We start from the raw sequence: 4,849 nt of genomic DNA, 5'->3' as shown, positions 1-4,849 counted from the left end.
CAGAGCAAAAAGAAAAGCCATTACCAAAGCAAGAAGATGCAAAGCTTGCATGTCACCTTTAGCTTCTTCCAGCTCTTGCAATCTCCAAGAAATTTCTTCTAGTGGCATGCGGTCTGGCATTGTAGCTTTTTCTTCTAGGCAAGCCGAGATAGCACTTTCTAGATGGTGGCCTTAAGTTGAGGACCCGGATGAGGTAATTGATGCATCTCGTTTCACAATGGCCACATGCCCTGCAATAATTACATATTATGACCCTCATGCATGTGGTTTGCCTCCATCAGGAAGGTCTAGGTTTTGGCTTCATAGATTACCTTAAATTATGTGGGCCAGAAAACCTTTTGGAAATGGTCTCACCTTGGATCTCACACACAGCTCGAGTAAGTGTACCGGCCACACTATTCTTGGACCTAGGGATGTGGTGTAATTGGATCTTTTGGAATCCTTGGCTTGCATGGCGTGCTGACGATGTGGGGCCAAGGACTCGCTTCATATGTTCCAATCACCATAACTTGTCGGAACACCAGTTGAGAATCCCCCCGTACTTCAAGCTCGGTGATTTGATGGTCCTTTGCTTTCTGCAAACCTAAGATAAGGGCTGAATACTTGGCTTGATTACATTTGTCAGCGGCGGCCACAAGGCTACTATATTAGAATTCCACCCTGTCGGGGGAAACTAAAGATACACTGGCCTCGGCTACTTTTATTAAGGACTTGTAGGAACCATCATCCTTTGGTTGAATCTAATTTGTTGATGCCCTTGGCCATAGAACCTTGAAGACTTTTTTGTTTTTGTGGAGCTTCAAACGGCCTAGAACAAAAGATACAATCATCCATTGTCAAGGCACAAAATGAAGTTGAACTACAGCACCCTTGTGGACTCACTTTTCCTTGATTTCAATGGTCTATTAGTTGAAAGCACAGAAAACTGAACATTTCCTTTTTTTACAACACCCTCAAATTCGGCCCCAGTCAAAAGATATGGCCATCGAAAACCTTAGACCGAACATTAAATTTAAATAACTCTTTCCCCCTAGTTACATGGAGTTTAAGTTAGCCCAATGGTAATATGTTTCCTTTGCCAAAAGGGTGATCCAAGGTTCAAATCCTTTGGAAACCTCCACAATGCCACATCACCATGCAAGTTACCACATCAGCGGATTGGACTACCATGTTACAGCTTCCATGTCATCAAACAAGTCATCACATCAGCAACCACCAACTAAGTCTCCACATCAGCAATTGCTTGCCACATCACCAACCAGGTCCATTGCCACATCATCAAATGGCCACGTGGTAGTTGGAATGCCACATCATGAATTGGCCATGGCTTCCACTTCAATGAGCAGTCTGTGGCGGGACACATCAGCAAGGCAATCGACGATGGGACACGTCAGCAAGGCGGCTGCTTAGGGGAGCTGGAGCCAGGGAACGTGAGCAATGCGAGGATGCGCCCGAGGCGATGGGGGTGGCCACCCATGGGGTGTGTGAGAGGAGCGACACTCGAGGAGGGAGAGGCCCAAGGTGGAGGGGGGTTGTAGGGCGGTGAACAGGGGAGCGACGCTCGAGGTGCAGGCATGCATGGCTAGCAAGGTGGGGGGGTGGGAAAATCTCGAGGAGAGGCGAGAGCTATAGGTGGAGAGGGCACAGTGGAAGGGCTATGGGGTTGTGGGGAAGTGTGTAGGGAACGACGCCCAAGGAGAATTGTGGGAGTTAGAGGGGGGTGCATGCGCTGGAAGAGGCAAGAGGCGGCAAAAGTGGGGGGAGAGAGAGAGAGAGAGAGAGAGAGAGAGATGAGGACGGAGGAGAGAGATATGCTTAGAGAGAGAAAGTGGAGAGAGGGAGGAATGAGAGGAGAGAGGAAAGAGTTGGAGAGAGAGAGAGAAAGAAATCAAGAAAAAGGGAGAAAGGAGAGAGAGAGTGAGAGAATAGTGAGGGTGGGGAAAGAGAGAGAGGCGAGAAGCCGAAGGGTGGGAGAGAGTAAGGGGAAGTGGGAGAGTGGAGAGAGAGAAGGAAGAGTGAGAAAGCAAGGGGGGGAAGTGTGGGAGTTTTTCCCCCCTTTTATTTTCAAGAAAGATAAATGTTAAAGGAAGTGTAGGCGAGCATAATTACGGGGGTGAAGGGACAACTAACAAGGAGTCATTACTGGCGGGGCATTCTTCGTAAGCCATTGTGAAGATTCGAATCCCAGCAGCAGCCACACCATGATTGTTGAGGATTTGAAAACTTCCAACATGGTGTGCTTGTGGGGAATTCATGCATATGAACCTCACGACGAGTGCATAAAAGAGGGATGATAACTCATCGAGAGAATTGAAATATACAAGTGAGATAGGGGGAAAGGGGGAGAGGGAAGTGGAAACAAAAGGGACATGGGGGAATATGAGGGGGAAGAGGAGGAGTGAGGGAAGAGTTTATACACCATGAGGCTATGGGGAGTAGGAGGTAGGGAAAGTAGAGGGGTGGTATGAACATCATGGAAGAAGGGGGGAAGACATGGGGGGGGAAGAATGAAGGAGAGTGAGAGAGTGATATGCACACTAACAAGTCATAGAAAGGCTTAATTGTCCAGCATGGTGGCTATACAAGTGAGGAGGTGTTGCATCAAAGAGCTCTCCTCCCCTTTTATAATAAAAGGGAAGGGAATTCACATTAATTGTCCCTCAACCACATGCATGGTGTGAAAGGGGCATCTTCCATGTGAGTGCATGGCACGGTGCCCACCCTCAATTGCAATCGATAATTTGAGGGTTGCATACTCCAAACCCATATATCCCTAGTGCAAGGTGCACTCTGATTTTCTCTCTTATTTAATATTCACATGGGTGGGCTGGCACACAAGATGTTTGCCACCTTAACCCTTTCTCACACATTATATATATTCAAGCTCCCATTGACCTTGCCCTCACCTCATTCAATGCTGCCTAGGTGGAAGCATGGCACATGCAGTTGCATTTAGTATTGAGTAGGAGAGAGAGTGAGGATAGTCTATCTCCCACTACATGAAGCCGATAAAACCTCCAAGGCAAGAGTCGGAGTCGAAGAAACAGATGGAGTCTCCCATGTCTCCGTGTACACTTTAGAAGTCTCTTGCAAGCTCAATAATCGGCATCTCAAGAGAAAATTAGGATTAATAAATACAAAAAATGAATAATAATAAAAAGAGGGTTAATCTCATTAGAAGAAGTAAGAATTAGAAAGAAATTGAGAAGGAAAGGGTAGAAAAAGATCTGGAGGGGGACTTAAATAGGTAGAAAATAAATAATAGGGAAGGGGGAGGGGGTGGGAATAGTGAAAAAAATTAAAGCATAGATAATGAAAAAAGGTTTTGGGAAAATAAAAAGGGGCTAAAAGGTAATAATAATGAAAAAAGAAAAAAAGCCAAAACAGATGCATAGAGGTAAAGGAAAGGTAATAGAGGTAATATTATAGAAGAAAGGCATATATAAAGGTTATAGCTAAATAAGATATAAAAGTATAGGGAAGAAATAATGATTATAGTTAGAGATATAGTAGTGTAAAGAATTTAAAAATGAACTAAATAAGGAAACAATTTTAGTGCAAAAGAATAAGACCGTGAAAATAAAAGTAAAGATAACATATGAGAAAGCAACAAGGTGAATGAAAATAAATAATTCATAAGGTCTGTCGGAGATCCAAATAGCAAAAGAGGGCGGAGATGATGAATTGAGAGAGAGAGAGAGAGAGAGAGAGAGAGAGAGAGAGAGAGAGAGAGAGAGAGAGAGGCTTTGAAAATGTGGAGGAGAAAAATAGCAAGTAAAAATTGTGAATTAAAAAAAAGGCCATTCTCGCTTTTGAATTCGCCTTCACTTAGGCCTTCTTGTGGCAGGCCAAAAAGTGAAACATGATGGCCTAAAAGGGGTGTGAAAAAGGGAAAGAGGGGAAAAATGCAAATGCAAATTCAAATTTAAACGCAAATTGAAAAAGTCTCAAAAAATAAAATAAATAAATAGGTATTTTCGCTTCTGTTGATCGTTGCCTTCACTTAGGCCTCCTTGAGGGGCAGGCCAAAAAACCTTTGAAATTCTGCACCAATAATGGACAGAATAGTGTGTGTGTTTTCAGTGTAAAAGACATCATAGGGAGAGAGAAGCTGGCATGGGCGACAAGTCAAGGCAATATGGGCAGCGTGGGCAACAATCAAGACATTGCGAAGTAATGGATGTCGGATGGGCTTGTGGAGAGGAAGACAGTCTGCCATCAGGGTCTAGAGATATCCACATGGGTTGCAAGGCGCATCATAATTTCAGAGGCTGGAGAAGCAGATGCGGGCAGAGTAGTAGACATTGGTGGGTAGAGCAGCTAGTAGCGGGTGGGCCCTGTGTGTAATAGCCAATAGCGAGGGGCAACAACAAAATTGCAGACTGCAGTGGGCAAAGGCGGATGGCACTGCTAGCAAACAATGCATAGTGAGTAGTAAGAGCATGTGTAGAAGGAAGCGAGATAGATCGTAGCTGGGGCGTAGGAATACAGTAACGAGAGCAGGAGTAGGTGGGAGAAGAGACATGGAAGGAGGCTTTTAAAAAGGTTATGTAAGGATAGTCGGGGAGCCTAGTCAGTGTAATTTGTAGAGGAGGTAGTCATAGAGGGGGGGAAAGTTAGGCATTCAGGGTAATTAGTAGGTTTAGCTAGTTTGTTTATGTACTTAGGTAGATAAGTGTAGAAAAATTAGGGAGAAATAGGGGGAAATTAGGGAAAATAAGGAAAAATAGGAAAAAGTAGGGGGAATTTTGAAGGATTATGGGAAAATAGGGGGTTAAGAGGACGTGTGAAGGGGGGGAAATAAAATTTTAAGGGAAAAAAAAGAAAAAAGAAAAAACAAAAATGAAAA

The sequence above is a fragment of the Dipteris shenzhenensis genome, chromosome 24 (assembly GCF_047967505.1).
Source record: "Dipteris shenzhenensis isolate YYH24624 ecotype China chromosome 24, Dip_SZ_1.0, whole genome shotgun sequence".
NCBI lineage: Eukaryota > Viridiplantae > Streptophyta > Polypodiopsida > Gleicheniales > Dipteridaceae > Dipteris > Dipteris shenzhenensis.
This window is presented reverse-complemented; position numbering follows the sequence as displayed.